General features: G+C 48.4%; 1 long non-coding RNA gene across 2 annotated transcripts; it reads right to left on the bottom strand.

The window, feature by feature from the left end:
- Positions 1-1681: 1681 nt before the first annotated feature.
- LOC144179487 (uncharacterized) lies at positions 1682-8068 on the bottom strand. 2 transcript variants are annotated; one of them, XR_013324259.1, is made up of 4 exons: positions 7971-8068; positions 4561-4680; positions 2327-2405; positions 1682-2239 (listed from the first exon to the last, which is right to left on the bottom strand). It is a non-coding gene; the product is annotated as an uncharacterized LOC144179487 (long non-coding RNA). The 2 variants fall into 2 exon arrangements; XR_013324258.1 differs by lacking the exon at positions 7971-8068 and having other exon boundaries at positions 4561-5439.
- Positions 8069-13376: the final 5308 nt, after the last annotated feature.

Below are 13376 nucleotides of genomic sequence, written 5' to 3'. Positions count from 1 at the left end.
AGTAGGTGTGTGCGCGCAGGCACCAGATGGGGTGGTTCCCTAGTCACGGGACCCATATGTATCTAGCAGGTCCTGGCCCCTGGCCACCAGTCTGTACTGAGTGGCGAGGTCGGGGCTGGACAGCAAGGTCTCCCATCGCTCGAGGGGGTTAAGGATAAGGGTGGGGGAAGGAAAGGTGGGGGGGGGAGTCTTGAGTTTCGTGCACTCCCCTATGATGTGCGCGAGAGTGCCACTCTTCTCCTTTCAGAATGGGCATGAGCTGTCGTGCTCGGCCGGGTGCATCCTGTTCAGGAGCACAGGATGCGCCAGCGACCCCGCTTGCATGGGACGAACGATCGTCTGCTCTCGTCTGTCCCAACGTTTACTGGTCTGTCCAGCTGCGGATACGGACCGGGAAGCCTACATCGCTCGTTTCGGTACATTTGGACAATGTCTTTGTAGCCCGTGGCGAGGTGCAGTAGCTCCTTCTCGGCCCGGATTGACATTTCTCGGGCGTGGTGGTCGTCCAGGAGGTTGCCTTCCACCTGCGAGTGAGGCGGGACCCACACGAGCTTTATCGCTCGTCCCGGTGGTCTTCGTTTGTTTAGAATGGCTAGTGCCACGGGAGAGACTTTCTCCCTCCGATAGCGCGAGTATGCCGTCTTAGAGTCGGTTACCACGGTCTTCGTCTCGGGCGTAGCCAGGTCGAGGGCCACGGCCACCTCTTCTGCTTCGCCGTGGTCCTTTGTGTGCATCGATGCGCTGGTGACCAGGTTGTCGATGGTGGTGACGACCGCCGTTGCCTTCGTGCCGTGTTTCGGGAGCGAAGCGTCGATGTAGAGTACCCGAGGGTCCTCTTCCAGCTCTCGTCGTACCTTCCTGCTTGCATGTTACGGGGGAGGGGTTTAGTCTCGATTGATTTTTGCCGCTCCTTAGGGAGCGCCACCGTCGCTGGCTGTGGTTCGATCTGCCATCCGATCTTACTCAGGACGGCCCGGCCGTGCTCGGTCTTGCTGAGCCGTATTTGTTGGTTCGACAGGTGAGCCTCGATCAGCTCTTCCGTGGTGTTGAGCGTGCGACGTCTCATGTCTATGAGACGTTGCGTCGACGAGTACATCGGCATGCCCATAGAGGCTTTGTTGCTTTTCTTATGGTCGCGCTGAGCGCTTCCCTGTCCGCTTTCGTCAGCCGGAGGTACGGGGTGGAGTAGGTGACGCGCGACACGACGAAAGCCGGCACCAGGTGCAAGGCATCTTCTTCCTTGAGTCCTCTGTTGCGGTTGGCAACTCTTCTTATCATGCTAGTAATCTGTTCTCACGTATTCTTGATTTTTATCAAAGCCGCAGTCGGCATGCCGTCGCTTTGCAGCACCAGGCCCAGAATGCGGATGTGCTCGGTCGGCTTGATCTGCGTGCCGTCGATTGAGATGGTCATGTTCGGCGACGCCTCCTTCTTCGGTCTGTCCGGTTGCACCATGAGCAGCTCTGATTTCTGTGGAGCGCAGCACAGGCCGCAGGTCTTGGCGTACTCGTGGGTGGTCGTTGCCACTCTCTACAGCGCCCACTCCAACCAGGCGTCTGAACCCACGCGACTTGTCCACACCGTGATGTCGTCGGCGTAGAACACGTGGTCCATGCCTTCGATCGGCTTGAGTAGTTCGGTTAGGTGGAGGAATAACGGTGAGGATACCATACCACCAAGCAGCCCTATTGAAAATGTGGAGTTGATGGAATCCATCAAAAATCAACATGGTGGATTATGGTAATGGAATTACTGATGGCATGATGGCAGATGACTGCATGCTGGCAGGGTGATGGATGATGGCAGATGACTGCATGCTGGCAGGGTGATGGATGACGGCATGCGTCGGTAGCTGATGGCAATGGTAGCGTCGATGCTGGCAGCTCGGGTGACAGTATGACGGCAGATATGCGAAATTGCAAAAAATGATGACGACATGAAAAGGAAAGATGCTATGCAATGCTAATTAAAAACTGGTTTCATTTCTTGCGAATAAATTTATAAAATAAGATTTGCAGCAAATAAGTAAGCTTGCGTATGCGTTTTGCTCTGTCCATTCATGTCGTGATCATTTTTCTGCTATCCTGCTACAATGATCTGAAAACTTAACCATTTTATGAGAGCTTAGATGTGTGTGCTGGGGTGCTTAAAAATATTACACAAAACAAACTTGGTTTTAAAGTTGAATATATTATCATTAAATATCAAATACGGTGACTATCTTCGAACAGGTGGGCAGCTGAAAAGAAAAAAAAACTGAGTTACACACTAAAGCTTATACAATCCAGATCAACTCAAAACAAATGTATATTCACATTTCACATACCTCCTTAAACATTCTGAGATGGTCACTCCGATGTGGTCCCTTGCTTCTGCCCTTCCTCTTTGCCATAAAAATAGAAAGCCTGCAGAAAAAAAACATTTTCAACAAATTAAGTGGAAACCATCCTGCTAGGGCTCCCTTCAGGTCATGGAAGGGTGCTCTTGACCGGCACTGCTCTAAAAGGCATCGCATGGTGGCAATGCCTTTCCCGGGAAAGGATTTTAGTAAGATGCAAGCGTGCATGCATGCAACCGAGAATTTCAAGAGAACATGCGTTAGCAGCAGGTGGGAAAGAAGCAAAACACCCTCGTCTAGAAGAATTCTATGCTCAAAGCGCAGCCAGCGAATACCAGGCGCAAAAAAAATGTAGCTTCAGGCGAGTGTGTTGAAGGTTAGGAACACGTTAAATTGAAAAGTGAAGAAGGCCAGATGACATTAACCTGGTTGGATGCATTGAAGCGACGAAAAGAAACGCACACAGTCTTGAGATGAAAGTGCAGACTAAACGAACGCTTGCAAAAACTTCAGCAAACTTGTGATGAATTTAGAGAAAGTTCAATACTATGAGGACAACCGAGCTGTGCAAGCACTAAAGACCCTTTCGGAAGCCGCACAAGAAGGAGAACGGGTGTGCCAAATTTGCCATGGAACAGATTATCAATAGTGATAAGGCGCGCTAACTAGACAGGAACCCACGTTGCGGCAAAGTGTTGTGGAAGGCGACTTCTTGTAAAGGATACGAGCATGTGAGGGACAAAAAACTGCTGAAGCTGCCGTGTCAAAGCACACTAAAAATCTTGTCGGACCTTCTGCAAGAGACTCGAGTAATAAACCTAATAAAGGAACGGCTTCAAGTGGAGGGACAAAGCTTGCGGTCACTAAAAGAACCATACTGCAGCCTGATTACTGACGAAATGTCAATACAGGAAAAAGTAATTTATGGCTGCCAAGTCGACATATTTTCGGCCTTGATATAAGCTGTGAACCTTGAACCGGTGGTGCCACTGAATTAGCCTGCAGGCTCCTTTGGTTTGTCCTGCGGGGGCTTTCCACGGCTGACGTTATCCCCTTAGGGTATTTTTTTACCGGGAACAGGAAGCATGACCGGCTCCGTAACCTGAATTTTAGTGTGCTCAACTGTGTAAGAGGTAGGGTTCTTCATTATCCGTATTGTCACAGACAGCCACCAGACAAACAGCGCCATGTTCCTAGGCATGTCGGTTGACAACACACTACAACATCAGCATGTTTTGCTACATCCAGCGCGGCAAAATGACCCATCGTTCCTTTTATTTGACCAAACCACCTCATAAAGAACCTTAGAACAAATTTTCTAGAGAGAGAGAGGGGGATGTTTGATGGAATGCAGAAAGTTAGGGACTGTTTTGTTCTCAAGGCCCTCTTTAAGATCCAATAAAAGTTGTCACTTGTGAACCCAGTTTGGCTCCTAAGCTGATCACACATTGAGCCGAACCTGGAAAAAATTAAGCTGTCCCACGCCACCTTGATATTTTCGCCTGTCGTCATCAGCAGCCCCAAGTTCCTTCAGAAAAAGCCCAAAGGTCACGAATAGGCTACAGAATAAAAAATTCCAGTAAAACAAGCTGAATAGTGCAATCCCATGTTAAGGACCATGCATCTACTCCACGTAAATATGTGATTGCAGCTGTTCAGCAAGGTGTCTGAAGTGAAGCATGAAGCGCAATAACACAACAGCCCAACCAAGAACTGTAGCGCGGATGGCTGATTGTGTGGCCACTTTCCGAATTGACGCCACCGCATCACCGATAGCGTGCACCACAGGCGACGCGGCGGAGGAAAAGAGAGCTATCGTTCTCACAGGCGGAGAGGAGCATTCGGTGGGCTGCACGAAAAGGGGGATATCAAGCAGCTGTGTCACTTCTAAATGTTGCATCATGTGCATCCTAGTTCTCTTTTTTACTAAGAACTCCCACCTTCGTGCTTGTGTTTCAGCAGTCCAATGTACAATGGCAGCAAAGGTTCATGTTAAACAATACATAAAGACGTTAAATACAATACATCCAAATTCACTGATTCCAAACTCGGAGAGCAATGAATTGCTGAAATGAAGATGCCGACCAGCATAGCATATATATACAGTGCTATTGGAAGACCAAAGCACTGCACTCTCGGTCAAATTAGGCAAGTTCTGGTAACTGAATTTCACAGTGCACGTCATAGCATTGCACTACAATTGTATAGAACTAGGTGCTCACCTATTGTAACCAACCTGAAAAACAGCCAGTGACATCTGATGAGAGGTCCATCCAGATAGGTCCATCCACCAAGTAGGGCATGCCAGCTGATCTCCACTGCAAGGTGTAACAGTCAGTAGCCTGCAAAATAGAAGTGAGTGGCAAACAACAAGCAAGTTGCGTTAGCCTTAATCCTTCAAAGTTCTAAATGCGATATTAAGGTGTCGAGCAAGGTGTTCTTCACACTCCAAGCGAAAATATGAGAACGTTAAAATACCACATTACCTGGATGTAAGGATGGCCGAAGTGACTATCACAGCATAGTGACAATGTCAACGATCAAGCTTCTAACTCAATTCTCTCTTTGGAAGTAGATGCCGTTCATTATGACCAGTTCATGTATGCGTAAAAAGGTGCCGAGATGAGCTCTCTCATTGCTATAAGGCAAATTGCTTCCACGATTCTGTGACAAAGCGCAGACCTAAATGATGATAACGTTGCCTTAACAATTAGGGAGTGCCTAGCGTTCCGTCCAGCCGGAATGCTAAAAACTGCTAAAGTTCCGTCCAGACTGAACGCCAAATCAAAACCAGCCAATTAGCCGCCATTTCTCATTCTGGGATTTGGTGTAGTGGTTCCGCGGCTGACTACGAACGTTGTAGGCCCTGGTTCGATTCTCGCACCATTTTTTTGTGTGTGTGTGTGTGGCCGTGGTTAGCGTTTTGTAATAGCAAAACTTCCCGCCCGCTTTACAATTCACGCGATGAGAGCAGTAGGTCTTGGTTTTTTACTCAAGCGGCCGAGCCGCTCCCGCTCACTGGAGCCAAGGCCGACGTAGCCATCGCCAGTTACACCCAATCTCCTCTAATTATTACCAGTGATTAATAATTAACAGTGACTCTGGCTAGTCAGTGAACGGAAGCGGTTTGGCCGGTTAGGTAAAAATCAAGACCGACTGCTCACGCTGAAATATTGTGAAGCGGGCGTCGGGTGGCGACTTGGAGATCTGTCCAGATTGAGCTAGAGTTAGTCCGATCATCTGTAATTATTAATAATGATTAATAATTATCAGTGATTCTGGCTAGTCAGTGAGCGGTAGCTGTTTTGCTGGATGGGTAAAAATCAAGAAAGACTGCTCTCAACGCGAGTTGTGTCTCCTCCGGACGGAACTTTAGTGACAGTTGCCGTTCCGTCTAGACGGAACGCTATACACAGCCTAACAATTCTGCCAAAGGAGGCTGGAAAGGCTGTGATGAACTGCTGAACAACAATACAAGTGAAGCAATTTTTTTTGTTTCTAAAGTCTCTTCTAGGTGATTGCAGCTTAAACCAAGTTCAATTCTTCTTCCCACGCAGTGCTTGAAGCCCACATGATGCGTCGGTGCATGTTTTCAGCTGGTACCGTCAATATCATGGCAACAATTTTTTTCCTTCAAAACATGAATCTAATTAGTCCTTAATAATGGCCGCGATGTCTTAGGGAAGCATAGGGAACCAGATTTAAGGTTGTGCTCACATTGACATCAAACCCATTGAAACGATTTTCAAAAATGATACACATTGGTATAGGCCGCAAAATTTGAAACATGACAATAATGCATTACTGCCAATAATGACAATAGCCAGTGCTTAAAAAATTATTGCGATGAGAAAGAGGTTATCCTCTTCTGAAAAATTAAGAAAAACTTTCAGTGTGATCTAACCATCTAGAAAAGGCTGTTCTCCCATCTATTCTCAGCAGCATATTTTCTAGAACGATATTTATTTACATCAAGTCGTGTTTTTAACAGAGTGTATTATTTGCTGTGCAATTATGTACACAAGCTACTAGAAAGAGACCTTCGGCCTTAACCAGTCCAGAGGAGACCCACTTTTTTTTTGAAGCATTTGCTCTTGTGCGGGGTGCACTCATCCACAGAATGAGAGCCCAATACAAAATTTAACTGAGCAACACGCGTGGCCGCGAATTATTCGGAGACAGTAGTGAATGTTGCAGTGCTTAAACGCTCCCCACGTGCGGCCAGCATTGCTTATACCTCTGCACCAGACGCACGATACGCATGTAGTTTCGACGTGGTAGCAAATTCGGGTTGAATGAACGTTTTTGGTGCTACTGATGCACATGCACAAACATATATGCGATTATCGAACGATTGGAACACTCAAACATTCACTGCACATGCGGGGCTTGCGAGTGTGACGCCAATTTCAGCCATCGTACCCTCAATCTGAACGCAGAGAGCCTTGTTTGTACCAGTGCACTTTTCTGAGTGACCGCTTTGAAAAATGACAATCCCTGCAGTGTAGTGTAGACTGCTATGTGCCTCGGCTAAAAGTTACCTAAAGCGTACCACTCCAGTCCAGGTACGAAAAATGATGCGAAGAACAATTTACATTTCCTTAAAAAGAACTACCCACCAAAAAAAAAAAACTTGCGAACTCAACCTGGAGCGGTCGACCGCGCGTATTGGCGATCGGTTGTTGCGAGCACCAAACCGTTTAGCCAACGTAGCAGTATGGTCCTACTTCGCTCAACAAAAAGCCTACAAACGGCACAAACAATGGACCTTTTTCCAGTAGCGATCTGCGCATGCGCGAGCTGCCGGTCCACCATTCTTGGCAGGCGCCTCCGGCAAAATTAACAAAAGGGCGCCCCTCGACTTTCTGCTCGGGGAGCGGCTATGCTTTCTAGCTCTGCGCTTTTGTATTTTTTCTCTTTCTCAGCTCGTGGTGGGTTCGTACGTGCACGCATACATACAAAGGCTTTCCAAGGAAAGAAGCAAAGATTTCTCAGCAAAGGTGCAGAGGCTGACCACACTGCGAGCACATGCATGGCTGCCAGTGAGGGAGTAACGAAAAGGAACAAAAGTAATGAAAAAGAGGTCCTTCGACCACTGCAGATAGGGGGACGTGCCCCTGCTGCCGTGAAATTCATGTGAAAGGGGGGGAGGGGGGGGGGGGCGCGGGAGGGACTGCAGGACCAGGATAGTATTTTGTGCACGAATTCTCCGAAAGCCCGCATTTTGGGGGCCTGCCTTACTGCCATTTTTAGTTCGCAGGGGCGGCCGCTAGGAGGACCGGTACTGGAAAAAGGTCCATAGGGCTCTTCGATTTAAAGACTCGAATTCACCGCGGATATTCCGCCGGAGTCCGATGATTCCCCGAAGCCATAAGGATACACAAGAAAATCGAATGCCTGACTGCTTTCAGGGAATCGGCGGTGAGTCCGGGACTGTAAATCGAACAGCCCTACTGTTTCTAGTCCCGCACGCAATATCCGCGGTCGAAAGGCAGATCTACGTAACCCTCAAAATCAGTCGCTGTCAAAAAACATTAGGGCTAACCGACGACGCAAACGTCTAACACGGAACGGAATAGCCCTGCCCCGTTAAATACACAAGTAAAGTGCAAAAAGTTGACTAGTCACTTACCTTAAATCACAGGCGACATATCTGTCTTCGCTGTCTTCAAAACAACCACAACAAAGCCACTCGACAAGCGCGTACAACTCCACCGTCTCGGCGGCCAGGAAGAAAGGAATGCGGCGGCGTGATGGCGTGGCGATGTTGCTGGATGGAGCAGTGGAGTGCTGAGGCCGAGGTTTCGGTTTCGGCTGTGCCTTGGTGTTTTCGTAACGCAGTTCATACACGGCGCGAAGTGAACAAAATGCGTCGAAACAAATTCTGGCTTGAACATAGACACATAAAGCAATGTAAATAGAAAGATAAGGTTGCCATACCCAGCAAAAAGTTGAGTTTGTTGGGCTATCCTGAATATGAGCGATTGAGTTGTGGAATAAACCTCCGACATCACTTTGGGGGAAATCACTTTTGGTTAAAAACTACCAAGAACAGGCACATTTTTCGTTTTAAAAAAATGATATCGTGCTGTTAGCAAAAAAAAAAAAAAGAAACAGACCACCGGAGGATCGAACCACCAACTTTGCAACAAAAAACGAGCGCGTTACCACTGCACCACCGCTACAATTGGAAACCAAGCCCGAACAAGTGCCATTTAGTTGGTTTGTCAACCTAAATCGCCCATGAATGCATAAATATTGTGAGTTATGTTTACTGCTTCTCGTATATAACCCATTCCGGCAGTCATACCGCTTCTTGGGCACGCACCAGTCTCCGAAACGAGGCTGACCTTGAGAAGTGTAGCCAGCTATCTCAACCTAAAAGAGATATCGCACATCCCCGTTCTCCGTTGGTTCTCCCCGACGAAAGCCAACGTAGCTATGAGTGAAATGGCATAGAGGGAAATGGCATGCGCGCCCGGAATTAAAATTATGTTGTGTAATAATACCGTGCTTAGATCTGTCTCAAGGCAGCTGATTACAACTAAGGAGGATAGGCGAAGCGCTAGACCCGTAGTCTGCCGCGTACAATTTAAGCCATGCCACGGACGGTTCTGTCCGCGGGCTCAGCGCAGCGAAAATGAACACGTACGGTTTGACGGTTTGACCCTGTCGCAGCGAAAAAAAGCTGCCCATGTTTTCAACGTAAGTGTCCGCACTGCCATCCTTACACCAAAAACGGCGAATAAAGGGCATACAGTTTCATACCAGCCCTCCAAGTTCTGGCTTAAAAACAAGAAGCGCTAATCAAAGTAGCTTTTCTCTAATATGCCAAGTTTTCAGCAGCACCTTATCAAAAATGCAGTTATTGTTTTTTCTTCTCGAAATTCCCAATGCCACCGCTATGTTTCTGTTATTATATCAGTCCTTCGCTATCGAATGAATTTTGGCTTGCTGCCAGCATTCGTTCGGAAAATGCCTTTCCATCATCAGTACAGCAGTCAAGCTTGCCGTCACGCGAACATCTGCCGTCATCGCGCGGTGTGCGTGCCAAGTTTTCGTCAACACCTTTTCAAAAAGGCAGCTTTTGTAATTTTCTCGCAACGGTCAATGCCAAAGCTATGTTTCTGTTATTACAAGCGCTTCGCTCTCGTATAAGTTTTGGCTTTCTGCCGTCATTCATTCAGAAAATGCCTTTCCATCGTCAATTCAGCAGTCAAGCTTGCCGTCACGCAAACATCTGCCGCCATTGCGCCGCAAGCCTGCCAGCATGGAGGAAGGTGCTGGAAGGTGCTGGCAGGCATGCCATCATGCCTGCCAGCACCTTCCAGCGTCTCCTTCCAGCAGCTTCCATTACAGTTTCTTACGTACATCAAGCTTTCCAAGGCGACCATCAAACGCAATCAACCTTTCCAGCAATGAATCTTGATGGTTGGTTGATGGAATTTTCAACAGGGAGTATCATACGCTTTTTCAAGATCAAATCGAATGAAGGGCTCGGGTAGCTGATCGACAAGGCGCTCGAAATCAGAGATAAAAAGCTGGAAGTCAGGAAAGATGTAGAGGGAGCATACCGTTATCAACCTCTTAAATATTATCGCGTGGATAGCTACAGCTGGAAGGGCAGTGTTTAAAAATACACGGTGGCATGCTAATGATTTCCGGTGACAATGGCCGCACCACCCGAAGAGTGTGTGCAGCTAACCCTATCCTTCCTGAATACCATATTAATGAAGTTTTTGTGTTAAGGTGAGTTTCCTGCGGACACATGACACTTGGCTGATTAGCATGCAGTATGTCGTATACATCATCAAGATTTTAAAGGGGGCCTCTGCAGAAGTGTTCGGAGCTACTGGACTGTGTTGTGTATTTATCGTCTTTCAGGGAGTGAACTATCGGGGGGTTTTTTTCGGCCTCTTTGGAGGTTTGGATGAAAAGGTCCGTTCCTTACGCTGCGAAGCAGACAGGAACGGTCCGACATCCATCTCTTCATTTATGTCCGGGGAGTGCCCTGCGAACCAGGCCCCCTGGACTTGGCACCCTTTCGGATGCCCTTCGTTTCGGCTGCCACCATCGCGGTAGTCGGAAGCGCCATGGTCGGGGGAGGCGGTTGGGCGCGGATGGGGGCGGCCGCGGGCCCTCTCGTATCCATGTTTTGCGTGCCCTCCGGTGTCCCCCCAGCAGGGGGAGTGGCAACGCGGGTTGCAGCAGCGCTCCCAGCAACGATCGCAGTCGTGTCGGCTGCGACCATTGAAGCCGCCACACTGCGCCATTCCTCACGGCTCTGGACTGCCGAAGGCGGTCAGGCAAGTGGCGGGACCACCACAGGTGGCTGCTCAGCGGGAGGCTGGGACAGCAACACATCAGCAACGAGGCTGCACTGTGTCGGTGTGCTGACCGAACGCCGCCCCAGCCACTGTCGGGCAGCGTCTGCAGAGGATGTGGCCGAAAGCAGCCTGTGGTTTTGGCGGGCCTCAGCAAAGGTCATGTTTTCTGTGACTTCCATATGAGAATTTCTTTTTCAGCTTTGTATTTCGGGCAGGTTCGCGAATATGCAGCGTGTGGGCCACACGATTTTCGGCATTTCACTGTGCTGTTTAGACAGTCATATGACGAATTATAAGTCTCTGCACATATAGGACAAGTCAGATTTCCTCGACACGATTGAGTTGCATGGCCATAGCAGTGGCACTAAAAGCATAAACTTGGATTAGGGACATATGGTTGCACATTACAGCTTAGGAAGCCTACTTTGATCTTTTCGGGTGGGGCTGTGAAATGGAATGTTAGGACAAGATGCTTTCTTGGAATTTCTTCATTTGCTCTGAGGATTGCAATTCGTTTGACAGAAGTTACTCCTTGAGGTTGAAGCGCCTGAAGAAATGCTACCTCTGTTTCAGACTGTAAATCTCTTTCTGAGATGACGCCTTGAGAGGAGTTGAGAGTTGTGTGTGGAGTCACAGTAGCGGACAGGTCAACCAACGTGGCCTGTTTCAGGAGGTTTTGCCCCTGATATTTTTTCTTTTTACTTCAGCAAGTAGGTCACCGGATGGAAGATTTTCAGCATCATAATCTCAACCAACAACAGACTCAATGCATTTGGCCAAAAGAATGACTGACTTCTTTGCAACCGGGGTGTCTCTGTGTAGTGAACTACAAGATATTTATGGAACTGTTCTGCCTTCTCTTTAGCAAGTACTTCGGTGGGCCCTCTTTTGGGAGTCCGATCATTGGAAGGGAGTTGTAGAAACTTCCATACAACATAGTATAGGAGCATGGGACGGGGGTACTTTTTTCGTCAGCCTTACCCTGATAGCTGAAGAGGTCCCGGAGCTCCTGCCTGGTAAACAGACAGGGAGCCCATTTCCCGGAGCTTGACCATGGCTCCGACGGCCACCGTTTGTGGTTTCTGCCCTTCACCTTAAAACTCCTAGCCACCGTAGTTAACAGCGTGAGTATGGGGGCTCGGGGTCCGTGGTGTCGCCAATGCCGTCACCAAGACTACTCAAGGTGCCCCGTGCGGGGATTTTTTTTTTGCTCAATGAACTTTCTGTTTACCTTACATAATGTTGGTGCACGTTCCCACACATCTAAAATTCTGTGAATCCGTTGCTTCCTGTGCCTCGCCAAGGTAAAAAAATGCCTGTGTCATCGGCCGCCTTTCCATTTCAATGACAAATTTCTCTTGTACTTGGTTTGAAAACACCGCGACTAAAACCGAACAAAAAATTGACGTAAGCTAGGTGAGTATCTGCGGTTTCGAGCCAGTCACAGTACGTTCGTGTCTAGCGGCCCTTCCAGAATTAACAGCAGTAGCGGTGAAAAGTGGGCTAGTTGCCAAAGGTTCATCATCACAACTCTTGTACTGTGTTTTCTTTTCCTCGGTGTACCGTACCTTCTTGCATTGTGAATATGAAGGTTTCCAGGCGTTTGCAAGCACGAAGGAAAGCGAGCGCTTTTTTCCGGTGCTCTTCCTGTGCCCGTCTCAATACCCAGGTCGAATGTGATGCTTTCACCACTGGTAGCACTACAGGACGGTAGCTCCAGGCTTCTTTGCGTAAAAGAACGTGGCATAATGCCGTAAACATGGTTGAGGCCATTAAATAAAGAGAGTTGACTGTACAGATCTTTGTACGAGTGGAACTGAAGAAAGAGGGACAAAGGAAGAAATAATTTCGATTGGGTCATCAGAATGATTCACCCTCATTCATCGTCGCTCATGTTGCGATCACCTGGCCCTGCGGCGCTATTCCATAAAGCCTGAGTTTTGACTACTGCCGAGTTGCCAGCTGCTTGTGTTATGAAAGTAGTGATAGTTGAGTATCCGATACACCACGAGCGAAACCGGCGCAATTGCACGCAGCATGCTCGGCATATTCAGCGCGCAGTGTCCGGGCCGCTTACTTTGATAAAGTACGGCTTGTGCTATCATCTGCTTACAGCGCCATCTGAAATCGATCTGCAATCCCATTTCCAAGCATAAAGTAGATAACCCCACTACTCCTTTGAAATCCCCGGCCTGGCGGTTAGCCACGCCCTGCGCCTCCGTGGAAAAATCGTGTAGTTTGACCGCTCCTATCGGCTCGGACAAGAGTGAACCCCAGTTCTGACCAAACACCCCCGCGACTGTGGTGTTATTGGCTAACGGTGGCCTGGGGGCTTCATTTTTGTTGGGTCCTAAGTTCTTGCCTCCGAAATTAAGTGTGCATCAAATGACGACTTCGTGACTACGACGCTACGCCATCGACAAAGTCGACACTATGGGTGGATGTGGCTTCGGTCGCTACGGCGCGCCCACGAATAGGCTGGGTGTGTTTGATTAGATCTCGGAGAAAACTCGGGAATGGTTTTCCGCGGTCGAGTTGAAGTCGTGAAGCTCGTGGCGGCCGCTGCTTCGTCACAGTTTATTGTGCATGGCTGCTGTAGCAGGCGTATTTCGACCCCAACAAGTTTTTACGCGTAGTAAGGATCTGATATTGTTTTTAACTCTGCAAAAATACCGCCCTAGTGAAAATGTGGAGTTGATAGAAGCCATCAA

Source organism: Haemaphysalis longicornis, unplaced genomic scaffold (assembly GCF_048455015.1).
Source record: "Haemaphysalis longicornis isolate Haplotype H1 unplaced genomic scaffold, Haemaphysalis longicornis Haplotype H1 scaffold_4, whole genome shotgun sequence".
NCBI classification, from domain to species: Eukaryota; Metazoa; Arthropoda; class Arachnida; order Ixodida; family Ixodidae; genus Haemaphysalis; species Haemaphysalis longicornis.
This window is presented reverse-complemented; position numbering and strand designations above follow the sequence as displayed.